General features: G+C 40.4%; 1 protein-coding gene across 1 annotated transcript in view; it reads right to left on the bottom strand.

Annotated features, from left to right (window-relative positions):
* Nucleotides 1–27,337, bottom strand: part of FAM184A (family with sequence similarity 184 member A) — a 153,062-nt gene that overhangs the window by 77,155 nt on the left and 48,570 nt on the right. The window lies entirely within an intron of this gene.

Raw genomic sequence — 27,337 nt, 5'->3', positions numbered from 1 at the left:
CCATTATTTGTATAAATTAGTAATCTGGATTTTAGCACATGGATTTAAAAGGCAACAGTGTATCAGTGGTTTGTGTGTATTTGGTAAGTTCCTGGAAGAACATAGTGCTTTTATATTAGAAATGTAAGTTTAAGAATGGCGGTGTTGCCTTTTAACAAGTTCTCTGGGATACCTTTATTTTTATTACTATTATTACTGATATATGATTATGGTCAGAAGGCTTTTCCCCTCAAAGAGTGACCAGACAAACAACAGCTTGAATTCCTGACACCTCTTGTGGTGCTGTATGTTCTTGCTCATGGCGTGCTGCCCATGTGGATTCATTCCATTTGGTGGGTCCTACCACATCAGGGTCAGTCACCTGCACTGGCTTGTGGGTGCGACTGATAGCAGCCCTTAGCCATTGAATCCTTTCCTGCAAGTTGTCCTTAACTAAAATAGAACTGCAAAAGTGGTTCGTTTAGAAGCAAAACGTCAGTCTATCACTTTGTTTTGGATGGTCCCTGGCAGTTTGAAAGCTAGGACAAAGATGGTTTGTGAAACCAGTCTTGTGGAGATTGAAAATCTTACCTAAGATTTGGGCAGAAAGCTTAAATGCATATGAATCTCAGCCAAACACCAGGTCTCTGTGACGTCCGTCATGGCTGTTCTTGATGTTAACAGATTCTGTAGTTTCAAGGCCGCACTATGCGAGGTTTGTGTGATGCCCATTTTCGCCTTCAGGAAGGCTGTGCCTTGTTGTGCTGGTGGGTGGTAACCTCGCTCACCACGTAAATACAGTACCCCACTTCTCTCCAGCATGCCCAGTGCCTCACCGAGGGCAGCCAGGGGTGAGCTTCTCCATGCAGTGGGTACCCAGGTCTTAGATGTTCCTCCTGTGCTTGAAACAAGTGTCATGCTACAGATCTGTCATCCGTTCTCCCGGTGGCTCTTGTAAGAGTTCCTGCATGTGAATCTCAAGGCTGAGCAGAGCTCCCCGTGCCCAAGTGGACATGTGTGGCCCAGAGAGGGAGTTGTCCAGCGTGCACTGCGTGAACAGGACACAGTGACTTCAGACTGAAAAACAAAGTCCTTTGGAGGTATCCTGAGGGTTGGGTCAGTTGAAACATTTCTGGCATTACTTAATGACTTGCATTGTGGTTTTGCTGCAAGTACCTTTAGCAACTTTTAATACCCGTGATCTCTCTAGATGAATGTGACGTGTGATTTACTATCATCATTATTTTAATCACTGTTCCATTTATTGCCTTTAGGGTTGAAGGAGGGGGAAGGGTTTTTTGTTGTTGTTTTTCCTTTTTTTTTTCCCATTCTTTTTTCTTTTGGTGGCCTAAACCACACTTCCTGATGCCGTGACTAACTCTGCTCCCCGGCCGAGTATTTCAGCCTTCGTCTAGGCTCATGTTTCAGATCTGCATGCGTTGCTTGCATTTTCCTGGTATCGGAATGTTGGTTCCTTGTTCTAGGAATACAACATTAATTTCTAAAATTATCATGGGACTTGTGACAACACAAGACATGAAACTCTGTATAAAATGTATTGGCCTTTCTCATTGACCTGCTGTAGTATTATTGTGTCGTGTGTGTATGTCTGTCTGGCTGCCATGTAAAGCTTCAAAGGAAAACCTTAAAAGCAGACCATCCTTTTTTGCGTGCTCTATTCTAAGTAGAATGTTCAATGTAACTAACTAAAATTGCATGTTAAATATATTTCAGTTTTTTCTTTTCTATCTTTGTTTTTATTTGTTTTCAGTTTCTGTATATTTGCTTAATTGTGCCGTTTTAGTGGTTGTAGGATAAAGATGCACTGGTGAAGCAAATGTAGTGCCAACAGAAGGTGATTTTCCAGTTGTGTATGTCCTGCAGCATTTGAAGGGACTGTGCATTCTTAAAACAATCACAGTTGCTTCTAAACCAGATTTCATTTCTATTATTGTTTTACGTGCCAAACCCCGAAAGGCATTGGTCTTGAATCTCTGAACGCTGTGGACCCATTAGAAGACTGTTTTGATTGTCACAAATCGTAGTGCCTGAAAACATTCTTCAAGCTGTCTTAAAAAAAAAAAAAAGAAAGAAAGAAAGTTCTCCAAAGACAAGACAGGAATTATTGTAACAGAAAATAATTACGGTCGAAATGTCTGTGGTTCCTTGGAAATGCTGCGCTTTTTGTATTTTCCATCATCAGTGCAGTTTGAACGAATGTGTATAGTTCAGAGGTCTCTGTGTTCGCATTTTAAAATTAGGTAAATGACCTCATCTTTCAAGCTTGAATTCATTTTTAATTTTATTTTATACAATGTGTAGACAGTTCCCTGTTCTCTGCATTTAGAAGTATAAACAATATAAATCTGTTAATGCTGTAATTTTTATAATTATGATGTAACTCATCCTATCCTTAAAACATTTAAAACAAACCCTTTATGTGCAAAAATAAATAAATAAAAATTTAAAAAAATAAATAAAAAGACCTTTGAAATCCAATTGCTTTGGGAAAGAATTACCTTTAAAGATATGTTTGTTCTATGTACTTCTATAATGATTGTTAGAAGAATCTTTTTAAAAATATAAAGTCTAATAACATTGGAGGTATTTTCCTTGATGGTAATAGAGAATACATCTGTTTCTCCAAGAAAAATTTAACTTGACTTTTGAAATAGCAAACAGAAGTCTTATTATAAGGCTTATTATTTAAGGTCCATGCAATGGGATCTGTGCTACCAAACCTTAACCAAAAAAAAAACAACAAAAAAAATCAATCAACAAATTTTGAGTGAATGCCTTACTATGTTCTCAGCACTTTTTAAATATGCATTATGATAAAGAAAAGTATACATGTTCGTACTTAATCTTACTTAAATAGAACTGCTGAACACACACACAAACTTAACAGCAGACAATTTTAGATAATACACGTAAAGTGTCAAGCTGTTGAGTACAGAATACTGTATATATAGCATGAGAGGTTTTCAGTAGAGGAACTGGATGGAGACTGCAGTAAACAGAAAGGCTTGAAAGGACAAAGGCCGGTGGAGAGAACTGTGAAGAAAGCAACCTGAGTTAAGGCACAAGACAGGAATGGTTTTGGCGGGTGGCTGGTATGGTCAGATAATCCTGAACAGAGAGACGCGTGAGTGCCAGGGAAAGCCAGATAGAGTCAAAAAGTTCCCGGTGATGCGTTTTGTCCCTGCAATTTAACTGGGAAACGAGTCTCTCTAAGAATTTTAGAGATTTAGAATCTATACATATTTTTCAGTCTGTATGCTCACAGTGGTGCTGGACAATGATTCTAAGACATACATTTCTTTTCCCCCATATTTAAACATCTCGTAAGTTGAGAAGAATCTTATAATCAATTGTGTATCACAGATGGACAGCATTTTTTCCCTCTAAGTGGTACATAAAACAATGATGCATCTTAAGAATCAACCAAAAATAAAAAATAAAAAAAAAAAAACCATAAAAAAAAAAAAATTCTTCTCTGTAACCTTAAAAAAAAAAAAAAAAGAATCAACCACCACCACGAATCAAGAGTGCTATGAAGTCATCAGAACAAACGAATGAGTAAAGTCTTTTATGTTTAAAGTAGAACATAATCAATTCTCAATTCCACAAAAAATTGTCTGAACCTCTTGCTCACAAGGAACAGAAGAAACCTGAGGGTCTACAGTAGGAAAGCGCAGGAACAAGTCTAAATTGACTTTCTTAACACAGAAAGTGAAGATGAGTCCAAGCCAGAGAGACCAGAGGATATAAGGCAAATGCAGAAATAGTAAATTATTCGTCAGAGTACAAGCTGTAAAACCTAAATGCTGAGAGAGAGAAATGCCATTGAAAAGCAAGTTGAATTGTCCAGCAGAGTGCTAGAAAACACGGGGTAAAACCAGGGGCTGATGATAAAGAGGTTGTTTCCAAGTTTGTCAAGAGCAGTTAAGCCCTCAGGTCATCACTTGTACCAAGCAGTTAACCCTCCTCTATGCTGGTAAAAAAACAGAAGAGAAGTGAATGGGGAAAATGAGCGGGAGCAGTTCCAGCCTGGGGAACCAGAGGAGGGCAGGTGATAAGGCATGAAACTAAGAGCAGAGAATTCAGTGAGAGCCACGGACTGGGAGACGATATTTGCAAAAGACATCTGATAAAGAATTGCTATCCAAAATATACAAAGAACTCTTAAAACTCAACAATAAGAAAATGAATAACCTGATTAAAAAATGGGCAAAAGATCTGGACACCTCACCAAAGAAGATATGCAGTAGTAAATAAGCATATAAAAAGATGCTCAACATCACATGTCATTAGGGAATTGAAAATTAAACAGTGAGTTACCACTATACACCGGTTAGAATGGCCACACTCCAGAACACGGGCAACATCAAATCCTGATGAAGAAGTGGAGCAACAGGAACGCTCATTCACTGCTGGCAGGAATGCCTTTCAAAGTGGCTGCACCATTTTGCAGTTGAGCAGTTTCTGACAAAACTAAATGCTCTCTTACCATATGATCTGGCAACCTTGCTATTTGGTGTTTACCCAAATAAGCTGAAAACTTATGTCCACATAAAAACTAGCACATGTATGTTTTATAGGAGCTTTATTCATAATTGCGCAAACTTGGAAGCAACCAAGTTATCCTTCAGTAGATGAATGGATAAGTAAACTGTGGTATCTCCAGACAATGGGATATTATTCAGCACTAAAAGGAAATGAGCTATCAAACGATGAAAAGACGTGGAAGAAATTTAAATGCATATTATTAAGAAAAAGAAGCCAATTGAAAAGGATACATACTGTATGTATATGACATTCTGGAAAAGACAAAGCTATGGAGACAGTAAAAAGATCAGTGGTTGCCAAAAAGGAGGGAGGGATGAAAAGGCAGGGCACAGAGGATCTTTAAGTCACTGAAAGTGTTCTGTATGATACTATAATAGTAGTAGTCATTACACAGTTGTCAAAATCTATAGAATATACAGCACTAAGAGTGAACCTTAACGTAAACTATGTATTTGGGGTGTTTATGTGTCAATGTAGGCTCATCAGTTAACAAAGGTATCCATCTAGCGCAGGATGTTGATAGTGGGGAAGGCTGTGTCCATTAGGGGAGAAGGGTATGTGGGAATTCTGTACTTTCTGCTCAATTTTTCTGTGACTCTAAAATTGCTCTAAAATATAGCCTATTAATAAAAACTGCAGCCTGTACAGTGAGTCCCCATTCCCCTTCCCTCCCTAGATGCCAAATGCCAGGAGTCAGGCTTAGAACAGGCCCCTGGCAGCAGACTAAAGAACCCTCTGGAGGAAGTGAACCACTCAAAGCAAAAAACCTAATCATAACGACATTTGGGTGTGTGTGCTCAATTAAAAAAATCATCTGAGGGGCTTCCAGTTTCTATGCAGGATGTAGAAAGATGAAAAGAGCAATGCTGCTCAGTAACAACTAAAAATACCAAACAACCTACAAAATCGTAAGTTTTCTTGAACCTATCAAAGAGCTGAAATCACAACACTCCTCCTGGCTTTAAATCTAAGACAAGCCTCCCAGGACACACAGGACACAAACTTACGGCAGAGCACAGACGTAAGATGAGGCTCTCATACAAGTGAGTAAGAAGAATTCAGCTAAAATTTATAACAAGCTGTTAAGAGTAGAGCATGGGCTTAGCTAAACCACTCCACAACATTGCTGCCTCAGCATGCATTTTGTGTGGCCAATCGGCCTGCAGGGCCTTGAACTGATACTATCCTCTCCATCTAGCATGCATGCCCTAGAAAACAGCCCACGGGCTTGTAAGTAAATGGAAGTTCCTGATGTGACTCCCCCAGCTGCCCTGGTGATTGTCAGTCTCCCCCACCTCCCAGGGTCTTCCTCTTGTGCCCCTTGGATAAAAACAGGCCCCTGAGAAGCTTACCAACCACCTCCCCCCTCCTTTTTGGTTTGAATCGACCAATCTGGCCTTAGCCTGGGATCCCCCGAAGTACTCCCCCTGGATCCACCCCCGATCGCTGCCTACACCCTGCCTTAACCTCCCTCATGGCCCCTTAAGGTGTGCCGTGTACCTCCTCCAGGACCTGTAAAGTAATCAATTCGATTTCAATTCTCTTGTAGTCTTTTATTGAACCATCCATCAAAAATGTTAACAAATGTTAATTTAACAAAGTTAAATTAACAAATTTAACAAAGTTACAAATGTTAATTTAACAAAGTTACAATGGGCAAGTGTGAGAACACAGAACCCACGAATGCCACAGGCACACGGGACTGCGCACACTCACAAGCTCTCAGCCACGACCTCAGTGGGTGACCACAAGAAAGACTGGGGACAGGGCAGAAAACAAGAGAAAGCCTTCCTCCATGCAACAGGCCAGCCAGCCTCAGCTGAAAAAGCACAAAACCCCACCCAGATCCTTATCATCTAAGGAACAAGAGCCGTAAGCTACCCGGGTAAGAGCAACCAACCTTGTTTCCCCATTGGCCCTACCTCCCCCCTCCCCCCAGGGCACAGGTGATAACCAACCGAGTCTGGGGAAAGAGAAAAAGAGTAAAACCTTTTGGGCAAGGGTGAAAATGAAAACAAAACATATCAAAACTTCTGAGACGCAGCTGAAATGGACTGGCAAACTGCAGCTTGTTTCTTATAAATTTATTTATGTATTTATTTATTTTTGGCTGCGTTGGGGCTTCCGTTGCTGTGCCTGGGCTTTCTCTAGTGGTGGCGAGCGGGGGCTACTCTTTCGTTGCGGTGTGCGGGCTTAAGGCAAGTGAAACCATAAGTGACATTCCTTCCTTCATCTACTCATCTTCCATGGCTCTGTGGTCAAAGAACCATCTCAAAGACCCATGGAAAAGAAAATTAGCTCCTAATTACAGAGAAGCTAGGAAACCCTTGCTATATTGATAAAAATAAATCAAGAGTAAAGGAAGGCTTGTTCCTCTCTTCCACTCACCAACACAAAATGCTATTACTGTCCATGAGTCTCTCAAAACTTCTTTTTTTGTTTTATTCTTCTAATTAGATCAAGGAAAGAGACCCTAATAGAAACTAGCCTTTTTTTTTAAACCACTTACTGGCTTCTAGTTGTTTCTCCTCCTCCTAGCTGCTGAGCAGCTTACATGATCATCTTATAGGGCTGGCTCTTGCTCAGGTCTCCTCAAAAAGCCACTCTGGCAACACTCCCTGCCCTACCAAACCCTATTTCTCCAGTAGAAAAATCACCCACAGGGATTTCCCTGGTGGCGCAGTGGTTAAGAATCCGCCTGCCAACGCAGGGGACATGGGTTCGAGCCCTGGTCCGGGAAGATCTCACATGCCGCGGAGCAACTAAGCCTGTGAGCCACAACTACTGAGCCCTCGTACCACAACTACTGAAGCTCGTGCGCCTAGAGAAGCTCCGCAACAAGAGAAGCCATCACAATGAGAAGCCCACGCACTGCATTCTGCAGCTTGGACTTGGAGGAGTCGGAATACTAGTGGAGAGGGAATGTGGAGTAGGCTACAAAAATGGCAAAGGAGACCAGAGTGCCTGCCATCCTCATTCACAGACAGACGATGCATAAGGCACCACAATGAATTTAGTAATGAGAATGGCAAATAACAAAGCTGCAACAAAAAAGATTTCCTATATTTTCAAGCTCAACTCAAACCATCTTCTCAAATACAATGAACAATTGTTTTTTAAAAAACATTTATACTGCAAAAATCTGGATTAGGGAAGTAGATAAGTATTTCATAACTAATTATGTTTTTCTCTGAACCTTTGCCAATACTCGTGTTCTCCCTGGAATGTCTTCCTCTTGTTATGTCCAATTATCAAAAACTATCTTTTTAAAAAGTTGTATGTTCTATATATTTTCTGATTACTAAAGTAATCTTTGTGCCTCGTAGAAAACTTGAAAAATATTGGGCTGACCAAAAAGCTTGTCTGGGTTTTTCCATAAGATGTTATGGAAAAACCTGACTGAACCCAAACGAACTTTTAGGCCAACCCAATAGAATAGATAAAAACAACAACAAAAAAAAAAAGGAAAAAATATTTGTCACCCTTTATCCTATTACAATTACCTTTTTTTTTTTTTCACCTCTCTCCTTATAACAGAATTTTATAAGAGATTGGAAACAGGGAACAAAGTACAAAGAAGAATGAAAATCACACTAATACTTGTAACCTAAGAAGTCAGAAAAAGTTGTGTCTATGATGGAAAAGGTATACTTTGTAAAGTTAATTCTACCAAGTTGATCCTCGGATGAACAGACAATTTTGTAGTAATTGTTATGCCCACCAAATAAAAAATTACCCAAATACACCATAACTATGCACCATAGTTTTTATGACACCCATCCAACTTCCTGTAGTATTGCTCTTCTCCATTTCTACTTTTCTTCTCAAAGGAATTTCAGTCAGAGACATGCATAATATATAATACACTAATCAATACTGTCAAAACTGAAGTGGTAAGGCTATGTAAAAGTATTTTTAAATCTACCATAATATCACCTCTATTCCAACCAGCATATGAATCCTAGGGAGACCTACAATATGTAGGTTCCTATAATATTTTGAACATATCTCCACTACGGTACTTATTTAACATGATATAATATATCCCATCCCCATAAAAATCTATTTTTTATCCTATATTTAGAGCCTTTGCAATAACTGGATATATAAGGTATCATATGTAAATGTGTATTGGGCAGTATTAGTGAATTGTTAACCAACATTTTAACTCAAGTCCTAGAAGGTTCTGTATCAGATATACAAAACAGGATAATAATAATATTCCAAAGATCCTGTGCTGTGGAAACAGGATGAAGAGTAAAGTGTCATCAGCCAGGAAGAAGGAAGATGAAGCCAGTGTAACATTCCTGCAGCTGACAAGTACCTTCTTTTCAGGAGGTCCAGGCAGGAAGCTGATTCTTCTACAATTTTCCTGCTTCTTACTTCAAGAAGCAGTACATCAAAAGCATGCATTCCCTGTGCCACATATCAAGAGAGTGAAGCCATTATGACTGGCATGTCTCCAGTATTTGGGAGAAGCCACGTCAGACCCCAATCCTTTTTTTTTGGGTCCCAGCCCTACTCTTGCATACTCCAATAATGTGCCTCTGAATGGCCAGGAATGCAGAAAAGATATTAAGAAGAGTGAATGTCACTACAACAATTACCTGGTACATCACAGGATCCACAAGACTGTAGAATCTTTATTGGTAAGAATATTCTGCCACTGGATGGAGAGGTGGAGTTAGAACAGGAGGGCTATAGTGTGTTATCTTGTCTGGCCACTGGACTCAAATAAGTAGGCGTTTGAATAAGGGCTTGGATGTCAGCAAAATTCAATAAGGTGAGTCATGTAAGATTGGAATAATATTATTCCATACAACATACACTAAGCTCTTTAGAACCTGGTTGAATTTGGGGAGACACCCTCCTTGAAAAATCAGAGCCTTCAGAGCCAGTGGCCCTATACAGAGGCCCAGGTCCCCAGACACCAGTGTTGAAGACTCAGGTCCTGAGCTGGGGTATGGACTCCTGAATAGCTCCTGAGGTACAATCAGTCTCTCAGACTGGGCCCTCCACTATGTCAGCCCTTGACTAACCCTTATGTACTCTAAGTCACGTATTCCCTTGCTCAAGCATAATTCAAGGACTTAAAATAATATTATCTGTTTTGGATGTAGACAACTATATTATATTTTTCTCATTTCCTCGTTTTACACCTAAATATGCTATTTAGAATGAAAATATACAAATGTGTCACCTAAGAGTTCTTCCTTCTCTTTTCCTCACCTCCCACATGAAGTTGTTGTTAAGTCCTATCAGTTATACTTACAAAATATATCATGAATCTCTGCAGTTCTCCATCTCCACTGCAACCACCCTAGTGCAAGCCACCATCACCACTGGCTCCAGAGCAAGGGCCACTGCAGTGGTCTCTTCAATGACCTCCCGGCTCCCATTTACGCTGTGCTGCAATCCATTCCTCACTCAACAGCCAAAGTGGTCCTCTCAAAATATAAATCATAACTAACCCTTGCTTTCAACCCTCTAATAGTTTTCCATCACACACATACAGGGAAAAAAAAAGCCAAAATCCTTTTCTGTGGCCTTCAAAGTTGTACTTGATCTGGTACCCACTCCTGACCTAAGCCTAAAGCCACTTTCACCAAAGGAATCAACAAACATACCACCAGAGACAGGTCAGGAAGCAGCAGTAGCTGAGAGAGACCAACTGTGTAGCTGTGTTGAGAGAGGTTTTGTGTAAAACTCATGGGGCATCTGAATTTCTATATACTGAGTTTTCTTAAAGGAAGTACCCCAATATAATGAATCAATCAAAAGTCAAGGTACCAACACTTCACAGAATTCAATAAACATGCCTTTCTTTGTACGTAACGGAGAACCAGTGAAGGATTTTAAGCAGAGAAATAACTAGATCTGACTTGCATTTTAGAAACTGAAATTCTGGTTGCCTTGTGGAGGATATATGCAATGGGAGGAGACTAAAGAACAGTGAAAATGCATCACAATAACTCAGGAAACAGCCTGAGGTTCCTACACAAATCTTGATGGGGAGGGATGAGACCTGACTGAAGAGCTGTTCAGGAGGTCAGACATAGCATGAGAATCTGGTGGTTGATTCAAGGTGGGAGGAGAGACACCCTCTCCGAGTTGTTCAGTCTGTCAAGGAGGTTATGGACCTCTACAGATTTTATTCTAGCTTCAAGCAGGGCTCATATCTGACGAGTTACAGGGACTTGTATGGCACCCCTCACTGAGATTACTCACATGCTCCCCGCCCCACTGGCGATCTCTGGGCTGGGATGGGATGTAACGCAGGAGCCTCTGACTCCAGGTCCACCGTTCCATTCTGAGCATCTATCTTCCCAGCAGAGCGGGCACTTCTAAAAACACACCACCCAAATTTCTCTAGCCTTCGCTACGGCTCGCTGTGCTGAACTATTTTCTACTCAACAACCAGAGGGCTGTTACACTCCCACTAATAACTTGTGATCACTATGGTGGTCATTCTCAACCTGATGTAGGGGTAGGACACGGTATAAGAATCAGCAAGTGCCCTTTTAAAACACTACATACTCACTCCCCTCCCCTTTCAGATGGCTATCCACACACCCACCAAGGGGACTGACTGATTGGCTAGATTTTCTTTTAATTTTTAAAATATTTATTTATTTAGTTTTGGCCGCGTTGGGTCTTTGTTGCTGCGCGTAGGCTTTTCTCTAGTTGCGGCGAGTGGGGGCTACCCTTCGTTGTGGTGTGCAGACTTCTCATTGCGGTGGCTTCTCTTGTTGCGGAGCACGGGCTCTAGGCGCGCGGGCTTCAGTAGTTGTGGCTCGCGGGCTTCAGTAGTTGTGGCTCGCGGGCTCTAGAGCGCAGGCTCAGTGGTTGTGCGCACGGGCTTAGCTGCTCCGCGGCATGTGGGATCTTCCCGGACCAGGGCTCGAACCCATGTCCCCTGCATTGGCAGGCAGATTCTTAACCACAACACCACCAAGGAAGTCCTTGCTTGAAAAGATTGAGAACTACCTGCTGCTTTACTAAATGCAAAGATAAGGGCCTATAAAATTAATTCAATTAAAAAGAAGAAACACTATGCCAACCTATTCTATAAGAATAAGAATTATGAAACGTAACAATAGTATCCTATACTGAGTTCCAAGAGAAGTTACTCTGTGTTTTTGAAATATTTTTTTCTGTTGTTTTTTACGATGATAAACATTTTCAGGTCTCTATTTCTCAGCAGGAACTACATATAGTTTAATGAAACGAATATTATGATGCTCTTCCTACTGAGAAAACCTCAGTGCCATTCTGAAAGGATCTGAAGAAAGGTAATGAAATTCTAGAAAAGAGCTTTAAAGTTGTCAATATTCAAATTCTTTAGAGAAAAAAATTCATATTAATGACCAAAACAAAAAAACCCCACATATTCCTCTTTTTACCATCCTGTCTCTGCTTTTGTGTGTGTGTGTGTGGTACACGGGCCTCTCACTGTTGTGGCATCTCCGGTTGCAGAGCACAGGCTCCGGACGCACAGGCTCAGCGGCCATGGCTCACGGGCCCAGCCACTCTGCGGCATGTGGGATCTTCCCGGACCGGGGCACAAACCCGTGTCCCCTGCATCGGCAGGCGGACTCTCAACCACTGTGCCACCAGGGAAGCCCCTGTCTCTGCTTTTTTTATCAGCAAATTTTAAAGAAAATACTGTATGTAACCCTGAAAGGAAAGCTAAGATAAATGAGTGAATTACAATAAAATAAAGCAGGTTGGCTTAGTAATTAGATACAATAATCTAGATTTTTCCAAAGTGTGACACACGAGATGACTTTAAGTATTCAATATATTTATTTTAATGGTCCCTAGAAATAACACAGTAGTAGCACATCAAATCTGTGAAGTCATATATTATTGCGTAAGGTAAGATTGAAGCAGGCAGAGGAATTCACACAGACACCTTGTCTTATAGGTCCTATACTCAGGAATGCTCTTGCTCTGAGCCTTGAGTAGCTGAACAGTGTGACAATCCCTTTTAAAAAGATAACGACGAGATATAACTCACATACCAGAAGATTCACCCTTTTAAAGTGTACAACTCAGTTCTGAGTATATTCACAAGGTTGTATAACCGTTACCGCTACCTAATTCCAGAGTATCCTCGCCTAAAAAGAAACCCATGACCATTAGTAGTTATGCCCACTTCCCGCTTCCCCACAGCCCCTGGTGACATCTATCCACCCTTTGTCTCAATGGACTGGCCTATTCTGAACATTTCAGAGAGTGGAGTCACACAATATGTGCCTTTTTGTGTCAGGTTTCTTTCACTTTGGATGTTTTCAAGGTTCATCTGTGTTTTAGCATGTATCAGTACTTCATTCCTTTTTTTTTTATGGCCAAGCAAAATTCTACTGCATACCACATTTTGTTATCCATTCATCAGTTGACGGACATTTGGGTTGTTTCCACTTTTTAGCTATTATAAGTAATGCTGCTCTGAACATTCATGTACAAGTTTTTGTGTGGACGTCTTTTCAATTTTCTTGAGTATATACCTAAGACTAGAATTGAGGGGTCACGTGGTAACTTCACGTATGTTAACCTACTGAGAAACTGAAAAGCTATTTTCCAAGGTGACAACATCATTTTATAATCCCACCAGCAATGCATGAGGCTCCAATTTCTCCATACCTTTGCCAACAATTTATTGGTCACTTTTAAAATTATGGCCACCCCACTTGGTGTGAAGTGGTACCTCACTGTGGTTTTGACTTGCAGCTCCCTAATGACGGCAACCTAACTCCTTGAAAGTACACGTGGTACAGATAATACATCTCTCTGGTGTCCAATCTCATATTCTACATTTCTTTCGGCATTACAACAAGCTCTTTTACCCTCTACTACTCTCTGCGGTGGATGTGGTTTATTGTGGGCTTCTTCCACCCTTTCAGCCCTTGTCCTGACTGCCTCCCCAAACGCCATGCCCTTTGTCTAACACACTACTCTCTTCTCCCTCCTACAAGGCCTGCAGCACCCACTTCTTCTCTGCAGAGAAGCCTGGTCTTTATCATTTTCCTGCTCCCACCCAACGACACATACTCCGCTTTACCTCAGAGAGCCCTGCCCTCATACCAGTAGACTCTGTCAGTCCTAACTCTGCAGACTTCAGTCCTTCCCATTCTTTCAACTCCCTCTTCCATTTCCCAGTCTGACATTCCACATTTCCAAAGTCCTTCCTAATTCCTCCACATTCCAAACCACCTCTCCCTGTGACTCCAGCCTCCTCTGTGCCCCTCTGGTCCTCTCCATGTCTCCCCCTCCTGACACGCCTCAGGCCACAAGCGCTACACCTAGCCCTTCACTGACTCTCTCTTCTACGCACTATGAAATGTCATCCCACTCTTGCTCTCTACTCCCCACTTCTCACTACAGCCTGGAGTCTGTCTGCCATTTGAGTTGTAAGTGACTAAAAGCAATAATGGAAGAAAACCTTTTCCAATCGAAGTGATGTGATGGTTAATTCTGTGTCAACCTGACTAGGCCATGGGGTACCCAGATATCTGGTCAAACATTATTCTGAGTGTGTCTGTGAGGGTTAGTCTGCATGAGATTAACATCTGAATTGGTGGACTGAGTAAAGCAGGTTGCCCTCCCTAACGTGGGTGGCCTCACCCAACCAAGTGAAGACCTAAATAGAATAAAAAAGGCCGAGTAAGAGGGAACTTCTTTGTGCCGTTTGAGTTGGCACGTCTGTCCTCTCCTGCCCTTGGACTGGGCTCACCTGAGTCTCCAGCTTGCCGACTACAGATGTTGGGACTTTTCAGCCTCCATAATCATGTGCGCCGATACCTAATAATAAATCATATTTATATATCCTATTATATATTGCTAAAAGATAAACGGAGGGATATTTAAAATTTTAAGAGTTTGTTTGAGAAAAAACTGAGTCGCGTTGGGCAGTAGCAAACCGGAAGTGACTGGGAGCACTCCACCAACAGGAACTCGGGGACGGGCTTTAACAGAGAAGACGTAGAAGCAAAGCAAGGAAGTTATCTGATTGGCTACAGCTTAAAGCCTAGCTGGCTCTTTGTGATGGGTTCTCCTTAGGCTTAGATTTCATAATCTTGAGGCATTTACAGGCTTAGATTTTGGTTGGCTTACCTAGGCCACCATGGCATTAGAGCCACCTTAGTCTAAGAGCCACCTTGTTTAATTAACTTAACGATATATATCCTACTGGCTCTGTTTCTCTGGAGAAATCTGACTTATACTTAAGCCCTGGAAGCCCCTTGTCCCACGAATAGGCAAATAAGCAAAAAACATGCAGAGGAGTTTAGATTTGGTCTAGTGAACAAAGAAGAGAAAATGAATACTCATGCAGGGGATTACATTTATTAATCGTACCACAGCACTAAGAAGCAAGATAAATTGAAATAGGGAGAGCACGAAAGTCAGGAGACTACAAAAACAAGGTCTACACTGATTCCTACCTGGGGGAATGCAAATGAAAAGGAAAATCTAATAGAAATACCAAAGAAAAAACCAAAAATACTTAAAAAGAAAAATTTAATCCCCAAATTCCACTCTCAAAGGAAGGCAGGGTCAGACAGAAATGCTAGAGTAGAGAAAGGAAACTAGATTTTTTTTTGGCCTATTTCTTTTATTCTTTGGCATGTGGGAGATGTCTGATGGAGAAGATGATTAATTCAATTTTGGACATGTGGTATTTCAGGTGATGGCAGACATCCAGGTACAGGCGACAGTCTTAAAAATTAAATGGACAGAAGCTTCCTAAAATTAATTTAGAGTTCTACCACCCCACAGCAACATTTTATGCTCACCAGAATATATCTCTCATCTTATTCAAGGGCATCACTTGGCACTGGGCATCAAAGTAACTGGCTACTGAATCACAGTTCCAGCATGCAGTTAGTTTCAGCTCTGTCACGAAAATCTTCAAATATCTCCCAAACTAAAATTATTCATATAATATACCAAGTATTTTATCCCTTTCCAAAGTGATGTAAATTTGGGCACTCAAACATGCTGAGCATTTACACTGTGATAAAATGAAGCCAAGGACAAATACAAAGGAAAGAGCTGTCATAAATATTCAGTATTCGAACCACAATATCACTAACCTCCTTAAATCCCCCTAGACGGAACTATGTCCTAGATAATCCTGGCTTGGTGGGAACTCACCAGTGTGCTAAAGATTCGGTTCTCTTCCTTCCTGACACACTACTTATGTAAATACTACCATCTGCCCCCTTCTCAAAGAGGACAGAAATAAGAGCTTAATCAGATTGAAAATTTTCTTCCACAATATGGTTAAATATTAATGTACTGTAACTTGAAGCCAATAAAGGTTGTTGCCCAAATACACACATACACCATTACAAAAGATCCGAAATCTTGGAAGTAATCTCCAAAGGCCTTGAAATTACTGTCTTCTTGCTTACTGTCCCAATAGGTAAGTAAGACTGGCAAGTGGCTAAGCAGTGACAATATCCAAAATGCACACCAGTATATTTTCTAACTTTCCCCTACACTTACAATAAAAGTTTTCTTATTACCATATGTTACCACATATCTAATAATGCCTTCGTTAAATGGGAAAAGCGTCTCTGCTAATCTGGAGATTCTATACTTGTGTTTAAAATGGCAGTAAGAGGAAGATGGTGGAAGAGTAAGACGTGGAGATCACCTTCCCCCCACATATAAACCAGAAATACATCTACACGTGGAACAACTCCTACAAAACACCTACTGAACGCTGGCAGAAGACCTCAGACCTCCCAAAAGGTGTGTGGATAAAAGGCTCTTGGTGCTGCAGCCAGGAGTCAGTGCTGTGCCTCTGAGGTGGGAGAGCCAACTTCAGGACACTGGTCCACAAGAGACCTCCCAGCTCCACATAATATCAAACAGCAAAAATCTCCCAGAGATCTCCATCTCAACACCAGCACCCAGCTTCACTCAATGACCAGCAAGCTACAGTGCTGGACACCCTATGCCAAACAACTAGCAAGACAGGAACACAACCCCACCCATTAGCAGAGAGGCTGTCTAAAATCATAATAAGGCCACAGACACCCCAAAACACACCATCAGATGTGAACCTGCTCACCAGAAAGACAAGATCCAGCCTCATCCACCAGAACATAGGCACTAGTCCCCTCGACCAGGAAACCAACACAACCCACTGAACCAACCTTAGCCACTGGGGACACACACCAAAAACAACGGGAACTACGAACGTGCAGCCTGCAAAAAGGAAACCTCAAACACAGTAAGATAAGCAAAATGAGAAGACAGAAAAACACACAGCAGATAAAGGAGCAAGATAAAAACCCACCAGACCTAACAAATGAAGAGGTAATAGGCAGTCTACCTGAAAAAGAATTCAGAGTAATGAGAGTAAAGATGATCCAAAATCTTGGAAATAGAATAGAGAAAATGCAAGAAACATTTAACAAGGACCTAGAAGAACTAAAGATGAAACAAACAACAATGAACAACACAATAAATGAAATTAAAAATACTCCAGATGGGATCAATAGCAGAATAACTGAGGCAGAAGAACGGATAGGTGACCTGGAAGAGAAAATAGTGGAAATAACTACTGCAGAGCAGAATAAAGAAAAAAGAATGAAAAGAACTGAGGACAGTCTCAGAGACCTCTGGGACAACATTAAACGCACCAACATTCGAATTATACAGGTTCCAGAAGAAGAAGAGAAAAACAGACTGAGAAAATATTTGAAGAGATTATAGTTTAAAACTTCCCTAATATGGGAAAGGAAAAAGTTAATTAAGTCCAGGAAGCACAGAGAATCCCATACAGGATAAATCCAAGGAGAAATACGCCAAGACACGTATTAATCAAACTGTCAAAAATTAAATACAAACAAAACATATTAAAAGGAGCAAGGGAAAAACAACAAATAACACACAAGGGAATCCCCATAAGGATAACAGCTGATCTTTCAACAGAAACTCTGCAAGCCAGAAGGGACTGGCAGGACATATTTAAAGTGATGAAGGAGAAAAACCCGCAACCAAGATTACTCTAGCCAGCAAGGATTTCATTCAGATTTGATGGAGAAATTAAAACCTTTACAGAGAAGCGAAAGCTGAGAGAGTTCAGCACCACCAAACCAGCTTTACAACAAATGCTAAAGGAACTTCTCTAGGCAGGAAACACAAGAGAAGGAAAAGACCTACAATAACGAACCCCAAACAATTCAGAAAATGGGAATAGGAACATAGATATCGATAATTACCTAAATGCAAATGGACTAAATGCTCCCACCAAAAGACACAGTTTGGCTGAATGGATACAAAAACAAGACCCATATATATGCTGTCTACAAGAGACCCACTTCAGACCTAGGGACACATACAGACTGAAAGTAAGGGGATGGAAACAGATACTCCATGCAAATGGAAACCAAAAGAAAGCTGGAGTAGCAATTCTCATATCAGACAAAACAGACTTTAAAATAAAGACTATTAGAAGAGACAAAGAAGGACACCACATAATGATCAAGGGATCGATCCAAGAAGAAGATATAACAATTGTAAATATTTACGCACCCAACATAGGAGCACCTCAATACATAAGGCAAATACCAACAGTCATAAAAGGGGAAATCAACAGCAACACATTCACAGTAGGGGACTTTAACACCCCACTTTCACCAATGGACAGATCATCCAAAATGGAAATAAATAAGGAAACACAAGCTTTAAATGATACATTAAACAAGATGGACTTAATTAATATTATAGGACATTCCATCCAAAAACAACAGAATACACATTTTTCTCAAGTGCTCATGGAACATTCTCCAGGATAGATCATATATTGGGCCACAAATCAAGCCTTGGTAAATTTAAGAAAATTGAAATTGTATCAAGAGTATCTTTTCTGACCACAACGCTATGAGACTAGATATCAATTACAGGAAAAGATCTGTAAAAAATACAAACACATGGAGGCTAAACAATACACTACTTAATAACGAAGTGATCACTGAAGAAATCAAAGAGGAATTCAAAAAATACCTAGAAACAAATGACAATGGAGACACGATGACCCAAAACCGATGGGATGCAGCAAAAGCAGTTCAAAGACGGAAGTTTATAGCAATACAATCCTACCTTAAGAAACAGGAAACATCTCGAAAAAACAACTTAACCTTGCACCTAAAGCAATTAGAGAAAGAAGAACAAAAAAACCCCAAAGTTAGCAGAAGGAAAGAAATCATAAAAATCAGATCAGAAATAAATGAAACAGAGATGAAGGAAACGACAGCAAAGATCAATAAAACTAAAAGCTGGTTCTTTGAGAAGATAAAAAAATTGATAAACCATTAGCCAGACTCATCAAGAAAAAAAGGGAGAAGACTCAAATCAATAGAATTAGAAATGAAAAAGGAGAAGTAACAACTGACACTGCAGAAATAAAAAAGATCATGAGAGATTACTACAAGCAACTCTATGCCAGTACAATGGACAACCTGGAAGAAATGGACAAATTCTTAGAAATGCACAACCTGCCAAGACTGAATCAGGAAGATATAGAAAATATGAACAGACCAATAACAAGCACTGAAATTGAAAGTGTGATTAAAAATCTTCCAACAAACAAAAGCTCAGGACCAGATGGCTTCGCAGGCGAATTCTATCAAACATTTAGAGAAGAGCTAACACCTATCCTTCTCAAACTCTTCCAAAATATAGCAGAGGGAGGAACACTCCCAAACTCATTCTATGAGGCCACAATCACCTTGATACCAAAACCAGACAAGGATGTCACAAAGAAAGAAAACTACAGGCCAATATCACTGATGAACATAAATGCAAAAGTCCTCAACAAAATACTAGCAAACAGAATCCAACAGCACATTAAAAGGATCATACACCATGATCAAGTGGGGTTTATTCCAGGAATGCAAGGATTCCTCAATATACGCAAATCAATCAACGTGATACACCATATTAACAAATTGAAGGAGAAAAACCATATGATCATCTCAATAGATGCAGAGAAAGCTTCGGACAAAATTCAACACCGATTTATGATAAAAACCCTGCAAAGTAGTCATAGAGGGAACTTCCCTCAGCATAATAAAGGCCATATATGACAAACCCACAGCCAACATCGTCCTCAATTGTGAAAAACTGAAAGCATTTCCACTAAGCTCAGGAAGAAGACAAGGTTGCCCACTCTCACCACTCTTATTCAACACAGTTTTGGAAGTTTTATTCATAGCATACAGAGAAGAAAAGGAAATAAAAGGAATCCAAATGGGAAAAGAAGAAGTAAAGCTGTCACTATTTGCAGATGACATGATACTATACATAGAGAATCCTAAAGATGCTACCAGAAAACTACTAGAGCTAATCAATGAATTTAGCAAGGTAGCAGGATACAAAATTAATGCACAGAAATCTCTTGCATTCCTATACACTAATGATGAAAAATCTGAAAATGAAATCAAGAAAACACTCCCATTTACCATTGCAACAAAAAGAATAAAACACCTAGGAATAAACCTACCTAAGGAGACAAAAGACGTGTATTCAGAAAATTATAAGACACTGATGAAAGAAATTAAAGATGATACAAACAGATGGAGAGATATACCATGTTCTTGGACTGGAAGAATCAACATTGTGAAAATGACTCTACTACCAAAGCAATCTACAGATTCAATGCAATCCCTATCAAACTACCACTGGCATTTTTCACAGAACTAGAACAAAAAATTTCACAATTTGTATGGAAACACATAAGACCCCGAATAGCCAAAGCAATATTGAGAAAGAAAACCAGAGATGGAGGAATCAGTCTACCTGACTTCAGACTATACTACAAGGCTACAGTAATCAAGACAGTATGGTACTGGCACAAAAACAGAAATATAGATCAATGGAACAGGATAGAAAGCCCAGAGATAAACCCATGCACATATGGTCACCTTATCTTTGATAAAGGAGGCAGGAATGCACAGTGGGGAAAGGACAGCCTCTTCAATAAGTGGTGCTGGGAAAACTGGACAGGTACATGTAAAAGTATGAGATTAGATCACTCCCTCCCTAACACCATACACAAAAATAAGCTCAAAATGGATTAAAGACCTAAATGTAAGGCCAGAAACTATTAAACTCTTAGAGGAAAACATAGGCAGAACACTCTATGACATAAATCACAGCAAGATCCTTTTTGACCCACCTCCTAGAGAAATGGAAATAAAAACAAAAATAAACAAATGGGACCTCATGAAACTTCAAAGCTTTTGCACAGCAAAGGAAACCATAAACAAGACCAATTTTGCACAGCAGAGGAAACCATAAACAAGACGAAAAGACAACCCTCAGAATGGGAGAAAATATTTGCAAATGAAGCAACTGACAAAGGATTAATCTGCAAAATTTATAAGCAGCTCACGCAGCTCAATAACAAAAAAACAAACAACCCAATCCAAAAATGGGCAGAAGACCTAAATAGACATTTCTCCAAAGAAGATATACAGACTGCCAACAAACACACAAAGGAATGCTCAACATCATTAATCATTAGAGAAATGCAAATCAAAACTACAATGAAATATCATCTCACACCAGTCAGAATGGCCATCATCAAAAAATCTAGAAACAATAAATGCTGGAGAAGGTGTGGAGAAAAGGAACACTCTTGCACTGCTGGTGGGAATGTGAACTGGTATAGCCACTATGGAGAACAGTATGGAGGTTCCTTAAAAAACTACAAATAGAACTACCACATGACCCAGCAATCCCACTACTGGGCATATACCCTGAGAAAACCATAATTCAAGAAGAGTCATGTACCAAAATGTTCATTGCAGCTCTATTTACAATAGCCTGGAGATGGAAACAACCTAAGTGTCCGTCATTGGATGAATAGGTAAAGAAGACGTGACACATATATACAATGGAATATTACTCAGCCATAAAAAGAAACGAAGTTGAGCTATTTGTAATGAGGTGGATAGACCTAGAGTCTGTCATACAGAGTGAAGTAAGTCAGAAAGAGAGAGACAAATACCGTATGCTAACACATATATATGGAATTTAAGAAAAAAAAAATGTCATGAAAAACCTAGGGGTGAAACAGGAATAAAGACACAGACTTACTAGAGAATGGACTTGAGGGTATGGGGAGGTGGAAGGGTAAACGGTGACAAAGCGATAAAGAGGCATGGACATATATACACTACCAAACGTAAGGTAGATAGCTAGTGGGAAGCAGCCGCATAGCACAGGGAGATCAGCTCGGTGCTTTGTGACCGCCTGGAGGGGTGGGATAGGGAGGGTGGGAGGGAGGGAGACGCAAGCGGGAAGAGATATGGGAATATATGTATATATATAACTGATTCATTTTGTTGTGAAGCTGAAACTAACATACCATTGTAAAGCAATTATACTCCAATAAAGATGTCAAAAAAAAAAAAAACAAGCATACTTTAATTGAATGGTTGCCTATCAAAATGTGATCTTCTGACTTCAGAAAATAAAATAAAAAAAAAAACTACAAATAGAACTACCACATGACCCAGCAATCCCACTACTGGGCATATACCCTGAGAAAACCATAATTCAAGAAGAGTCATGTACCAAAATGTTCATTGCAGCTCTATTTACAATAGCCCGGAGATGGAAACAACCTAAGTGTCCGTCATTGGATGAATAGGTAAAGAAGACGTGACACATATATACAATGGAATATTACTCAGCCATAAAAAGAAACGAAATTGAGCTATTTGTAATGAGGTGGATGGACCTACAGTCTGTCATGCAGAGTGATTTAAATCAGAAAGAGAAAGACAAATACCGTATGCTAATACATGTATATGGAATTTAAGAATAAAAAAAAATGTCATGAAGAACCTAGGGGTAAGATGGGAATAAAGACACAGACCTACTAGAGAATGGACTTGAGGATATGGGGAGGGGGAAGGGTAAGCTGTTACAAAGCGAGAGAGTGGCATGGACACATATACACTACCAAACGTAAGGTAGATAGCTAGTGGGAAGCAGCCATGTAGCACAGGGAGATCAGCTCGGTGCTTTGTAACCACCTGGAGGGGTGGGATAGGGAGGGTGGGAGGAAGGGAGACACAAGAGGCAAGAGATATGGGAACATATGTATATGTATAACTGATTCACTTTGTTATAAAGCAGAAACTAACACACCACTGTAAAGCAATTATACTCCAATAAAGATGTAAAAAATAAATAAATAAATAAATAAAAATAAAATGGCAGTAAGAGCTATTTCCTAGTAATGTATATTAGGTACCATCTCTCTTTTTTTAATCCCTTGAAAGTTTGTGGTTAATCACTGAAAAAGCTGTAAGTGTGAGTTAAATTTTTTCCTCTCTTCTCAGAAAGTGTATGTTTTGGCAGACTGTATTTTCCAAAAACGATCACAACATTTCCCATCCCACATGCTCTTCTGCAGTGGGACCTTGCCACTCCCCCATCAAGAAGTAGAGTCTGACTCTCCTCCTCTGAAATCTACACTGGCCTAAATGATTCACTTGCAACCAACAGAATGTGGCAAAAGTGATACTGAGACTTCCAAGCCTACATCAGTAGACGCCTTGCAGCTTTCTTTCGTCTCTGGAGGACCCAGTCTCCAGAAGCCGGCAAACTGTGAAAAGCTCCAGCTACCTGGACAGGACATGTAGTTCCTCTAGTCAACTGCCTCAGCTGAGCCCAGCCTTCAAGTCATCTCAGTCCAGGCACCACACGAGTAAAGAAGTCATCCTGGAAGTGTATTCTCCAGCCCCAGTTGTTTCAACTCCCCCTGATCAAGTCATACCCAGCTATTCTGGTCTTCCCATCTGAAAATCCAGACATTGTGGAGCAAACCATCCCCACTGTTTCTTCTCTGAATTCCCAACCCAACAATGTATGAGAATAAAATGGTGGTTGTTTTATACAAGTTTTTGGGTGGTGTGAAAGGCAGCAATAGGTAACTGGAAGGTACGTTAGGTAACATGGCCATCTCCTCACTTTAATGACCACAGTCCACATTTTTCTTCCCGTTTACTTTACTGAAACTTTCATTTCCAATATATTTTTTTAGATGTCCCTGTTAATTTCCCCAATTTACTTTGACAGCTCAACTTTAGAAACCATCATATCCAATAAAACTATTTCCTAGGGTTTGGTCTTCAGCTTATTTGTTTTATAAATTTATCTATTTACTTATTTATTTATTTATTTTGTGGTACACGGGCCTCTCACTGTTGTGGCCTCTCCCGTTGCGGAGCACAGGCTCCAGATGCGCAGGCTCGGCGGCCATGGCTCACGGGCCTAGCCGCTCCGCGGCATGTGGGATCTTCCCGGACCGGGGAACGAACCCGTGTCCCCTGCATCGGCAGGCAGACTCTCAACCATTGCGCCACCAGGGAAGCCCTATTTACTTATTTTTAGCTGCACTGGGTCTTCGTTACTGTGCATGGGTTTTCTCTAGTTGTGGCGAGCAGGGTCTACTCTTCGTTGCGGTGCACAGGCTTCTCATTGCAGTGGCTTCTCTTGCTGTGGAGCATGGGCTCTAAGCGCATGGGCTTCAGTAGTTGTGGCACACAGGCTCAGTAGTTGTGGCTTGCGGGCTCTAGAGCGCAGGCTCAGTAATTGTGGCTCATGGGCTTAGTTGCTCCATGGCATGTGGGATCTTCCCCGGCCAGGGATTGAACTTGTGTCCCCTGCACTGGCAGGAGGATTCTTAACCGCTGTGCCACCAGGGAATTCCCAGCTTATTTGTTTTAAAAGCTTCTTTCTAACATCCCTCTTTACTTATTGGAATTATTTCAGTTTTTTTCACCCTTTTATTCCAATCTGTGTTTGAATTAGGTCATGACTAAAGGCATAGAACTACCACATGACCCAGCAATCCCACTACTGGGCATATACCCTGAGAAAACCATAATTCAAGAAGAGTCATGTACCAAAATGTTCCTAAGAACTTGAAGCAAATGCTGTGCACCCAACTATACCATGATAAGTAAATATTCTGTCAGGCATAAGAATTATTCAGTACTTATCATAACAATAAACTATACCAGTACTTCAGGCGTTTATCATTATAAATGCTGTGTTAATAAGAAGTGGCTATACTGAATTTTATCTACTCTTACCCATAAGAATTATCTTGGCAGAAAAGCACATTTTACTATTTTCAGCAAAAAGACTATTCTTATTTGAGATATAATCTTAATATAAACTCTTCAAACCACTGCATCTTTGTAAGTACAGCCTATTTTATAACTTACTACTATATTTAATAAGTATAAATTGGTCACTCACAAATCACAGCATAAAAAAATCAAATTCTTCATTTTCCTAATGGAACTTCATTTTCTTTATGAGTATTTGGTTGATGAAATGTGTGAAAATGAGTAGTAGTCACCTGCAAAAGCAGCAGGGGAAGGCAGTATCCTGGGGAGGGAGCCAGGTTTTCAATTAAAGTAAGAAGACGGCATATTTTCTGAAGAGATGTGGCTGCAGAGAAGTTTGCTGAGCATGGAATAAGCGTTCCAGAGAGCAAATATAAAAACCCAACAAGTGTCCGGGAGAAGAAAGCACAACTGCCTGAGGATAAGCCAGATGACCCAGGGGGCTATATGTGGAGCCGGGTCCAGGGACAGAGACGTGACGTAAGATAGAAAGAGCTGGCTTGAAGCTTCCAAGATGGGCTCTGGTCTTACCATTTTGAACACAGCAGACTGTGGGTTTTACACAGGATCCCAGATATGTTAGAGAAAAGTGACCAAGGCCAGCCTTCTTACTTCCACTGTACAACTGTGAGACAGTTACTTTAAACGTCTCCAAGCCTCGGGGTTTTTTCTGTAAAGTGAAGAGAATACTGCCAACTTCATAAACGTATGATGACGAAACAATACAAGTAAACTGCTTAATACAGGGCCTGATACACTTTAGTGCGCAATACGCTTTTTGGTTTAATGGCTTTTGTTCTTGACGTGGTCCTCCCAAGAAACCGTAACCAGGTATGTGGGAGGCAAGGCTGGTCAGTCCCACTGCCTCCCATCTGTGGTGAAGGCAGCTGTGCTCAGTAGAGGATGAAAGCTCTCAGAACGTTCTTGCTGATCTGACCAGAGTTCCACTCAGATAACACTGACCATTAAGCGGTTTACTGAATACAAATACCGCTTTGCCTCAGGTAACTTCTGTCTCGTACCTCTGCTAGACTGCAGGCTCTTGGAGGACGTGCTCCTGACTTACTCGTGTCCCCCACAGGGTCTAGTATTTGTCAGACACTCTGAATGGCTGCTGAATGACTATCCATACAGGGATAAAGGCAAAGTCCCACACCTCAGAGATGTTCACTCCAGAGGCTACATTTTGCACAAAATCTCTTCTTTTGTTAAATAACTTCTATGCTAGTTTTCTAAAAGATGCTTAGATTTTATAAACTGTCATTTTCAGATTTAAGATTAAGTATCAATCAACAAAAAGCTGACAATCTAAAAAAGGTCCCAGATATTTAGTAAATAGGCATTTTTATTTACGTTATTCACTATTTTTAGGAGGACAAACTATCCAGAAATGTTGTATAAACAAGTTAACAATCAAGTTGAAAAGACAATTTGAGCAAATAATTCACTTAAAAGCATCACATTTTTCTCAAAAAATCTAGCCCCTTGTTTTACATTTGTTGAATACCTATAATTTTCTAGTTGATGCTAAAAAAAAACGCTTAAGCAAAATAAGATTCTGCGTTGTAAGACCATATATTCCAGCTTAGTTAGACATGTGAATGCAGAACGGCTGCAAATTAAATTCCAGTATCCATCCTCACTCCCTGGTTCCTTCACCCATCTCTGTCTCTCTCAGCCAAAGACACAGATTCTCTTCCAACAGAAGCTGGACTTTACATTGTACCTAATACATCATGGGGTCTGGAAGTGATGCGGGCCTTCACCTAGCTGCCTAATGCTGCTTTCTAAAAAGTCAGACAACCGAGGTTCAACTCCTACCTCTTCTAGCAGCAGGGCCCAGGGCAAGTCACTTAAACTCTCTAATGCTCAACTTCCTCATAAAGTCTAATAACCTCACAGGGTATGGTAAGAATTGAATTAAATATCATAAGAAAATAACACGAAATCGTTGCTTAAAAATGGTATTTACTGTTAACCATTCCAAATCATTATTCTTCCCCCATAATGAAAACAGCCTCTTGCTTTATTACTTAGCTTTATCACTCACTCCACCTGCCTCATCAGAGTAACAAACCAGGCTCCCAGTCACTGCCCACTTTAGAATAAATTTAGCCATGGGACTCGCAAATCCTCCTATCCCAACTCTGCCATTATCTTTGGAGATTTCAAAAATGCATGTAGAATCCAAAAGACCAGACTTAAAGTTCTTTGGGATTCCTAACTCTAAGAACCTCACTCACCCATAAACATTCTCAAGACTGTGCCCTGGATCTTTTTATAACTTAGTCCATCTTAGAAATCTTCATATAGCTCCCTCTCATGCTACAACTCCTTGTGTTATCCCTCAACCACTGGCCATTATCTACATTACACACCGATGGTCCTCTCAATTCCTAAGTTTTCCTTTATCTATTAGCTCCATCCTAAACCTTACTTCCTTCCCCCTGCAGCACACCAGGGTAGATTAACTGAAGTATTCTCTATCAAAGCTCTTTAAGTCTCTTAAATCCCAGTTCTGCTACACCTCTCAGGCAAAACTCAGACTCTGGATTAATCCTTTAATAACATGCCTTTTCTCCTACATTTGGTGAACAATGGTCCTCTCCACAGTACGGCAG

Source organism: Delphinus delphis, chromosome 14, assembly GCF_949987515.2.
Source record: "Delphinus delphis chromosome 14, mDelDel1.2, whole genome shotgun sequence".
NCBI classification, from domain to species: domain Eukaryota; kingdom Metazoa; phylum Chordata; class Mammalia; order Artiodactyla; family Delphinidae; genus Delphinus; species Delphinus delphis.
This window is presented reverse-complemented; position numbering and strand designations above follow the sequence as displayed.